A 2,494-nucleotide genomic window follows, 5' to 3' on the forward strand; every position below is an offset into this window, starting at 1 on the left:
AGGACAACACAGCCTACCTCACAGGGTTGTTGGGGGGGTGATGCCTGACGCACACCCAGTAAGGTTTGCTGTCTGCTTCCTCCCCAGGACAGGGGCCTAGATCCCAGCCAGAGCCTGGAATAGGAGGCTAAGGCAAGCAGAACCTTCTAGAAAGTCTTCGTGTGTCATAGGATTTGGTTATTTTAGGGTGGTACGGTGTACAGTGTGTATGAGTTACACTTTTCTAGAGTCATTTCCCAGGAAAGCCTCCCTGACCCCCAGCCTGGAGCTCCCTGGGGGAGCCTGCCCCTTCCCTTCTTCACTACGGGGGTTGCCTGGATACAGCCTGGGGCTGGCATCCTTGTTCTGGGCCTGCTGCTCTCACCTCTGGGAGGCCCCAGGCCTGTCCTGAATTGACACCAGTGACTTCCCTGAGCTGCCGCCTCCACCCGGTGTATCTTCCCAAGAAAGTTGTATGTTTGCTAGAAGCCGAGCAGCTGCAGGGACTCAGGGACTAGACAAGACAGGCTGAATGACAGCTCAATCCTGGGAGGTCTCTGAAGATGTGGACTAGGGACCCTGGCACTCCCTAAGCCAGAGCCCCCGTCAGTCAGGCCTGCTATGAGTTACCTCCTTGCAGAGTGCTAAACTGAGCCAGAGGCTGGTGAGCTGGGCCCTTGACCTAGCTAAGGTTTGTAAGAAGGCTGTGGGCCCTGGAGGCAGGCCATTAAACATTAAAGCATTTGGGTTGTTTTTGGACTTGAAGCCTGGCTGTGTTTTTTGGGGGGGGGCGCCACACGTTTAATAGGCCATCACGTAGTCCTTAGCAGTTCTCCCTGCTCCTAGCCCAGAAGGTGCCGAGGCTCTCTGGCACCATTATGCTAGCTAGCTCTGGCCACGTGGGTCCTGGTCACCCATCCACTGGGCAGCCACTGCCCTGCTCAAGGAAAGTCCTTTCCCTCCCGAGACCTTTGTGGGTCCTGGTGGTTGTTGGGTCTGTAGTGCACTGCCCCAGTGAGAAATGCTGGTCACAAGGCCTAGCACATGCCCGTCTCCCAGCACCAAGGACATGCCCACCAACGTGTACCTAGAACAGTGTTGTCACCCTGTTCCCATGCTGGTGACTCCATCCCACGGAGGGACAGCTCCTCACCCCTAAGCTGGTATGGGGAGACACAGCACACCCTCCAGAGACCCTGCCTCTGCTGGGCTCTTCCTGCAAGAGGTTTGTTCTCAGGGCTGCTGAGGTGGCTTCCTGGTTTCCCACTCCCATCCAGACAGAGGGTCAGTCCACTAGGACTGGTCAGACCTGCCGGTGTCAACCCTAGTCTTCGTGAGCCTTCCCTGAGTCCAGTACAGTATCCCTCCTGGGCCTGCCAACAGCTGGAGCCTGGCTTTGCACTAGGCCAGGATGTGGAACGGCAGCCGCCATTGCTCCTGCTGCTGCCTATCCAGGCCTGAGGAGTTCCCCGGCAACTCCGACATGTGGTCACCACAGTGACAGAACCCGGGGAAGCATGCTTTGGAAGCTTGGAAGGGGCCAGTCCTAGCTTGGGGACAAGGAGGCGTCCTTGGATCCCAGAAGAGATGCTGCCGGAAGTGGCCCTTGGAGGCAGGGAGGAAGAAGGTAAAGGCAAGGGTGAAGTGCAGTCCGGTGAACAGCGTGTGAGGAGGCCAAGAGGAATATCTGGAGAAGGGAAACAGGTGTGGCTGGAGTGCCGGGAAACATGGGTGGGAGTGCAGCAAGCTTCTAGCCCACCAGCCTGGAGGATAGGGGCTGTGGTGCACGTGTTTTTTTTTTTTTTTTTAAAGATTTTATTTATTTATTTGAGACAGAATGAGAGAGAGAGCACATGAGAGGGGGGAGGGTCAGAGGGAGAAGCAGACTCCCTGCCGAGCAGGGAGCCCGATGCGGGACTCGATCCTGGGACTCCAGGATCATGACCTGAGCCGAAGGCAGTCGCTTAACCAACTGAGCCACCCAGGCGCCCGGTGCACGTGTTTCCCAGAGAGCTGAAGCACGGCCAGTCTGCTTCACTTGAGGCTAACTCCTGAGTGGGGGGCAACATGGGTGGAGTCGCCGAACCCCCAGGCCCTCTGCCACCCCGTCGACTTCATCCACCTCATTGCCAGAACCTTCGGGATTTGGCTCTGTTTCTTCTTTTTTTCTCTTCCTTTCCTTCTTTCCTCCCTGCCATCTTCCTACCTTCATTGCCACTTCTCACCAGCAGTCCCGGGTGGGCTCCGAGGCCTCGGCATAGGCAGAGCTGCCCAGCACCCAGGGGCATCTGTCTGTCCGCTGTGGCCCTAGAGGGCCTCCATGGTGCAGAGGCTGGGTTTCACTGGCCTGGACCTGGATCTTGCTGGGGGAGGTGGCTGCGCCCAGGGGACAACTCTGGCCTGGGAGCCCTCGTCGGGTGGGGTGGGGATGGAACTGCCCAGGACTCCCGTCTGAGGGAGGCTGTTCTATTGCCCCTCACAGGGGTTTTCACAAGGCCTGTTCCATGCTTCAGTC

Source organism: Leptonychotes weddellii, chromosome 9, assembly GCF_054177405.1.
Source record: "Leptonychotes weddellii isolate Sample4059 chromosome 9, ASM5417740v2, whole genome shotgun sequence".
NCBI lineage: Eukaryota > Metazoa > Chordata > Mammalia > Carnivora > Phocidae > Leptonychotes > Leptonychotes weddellii.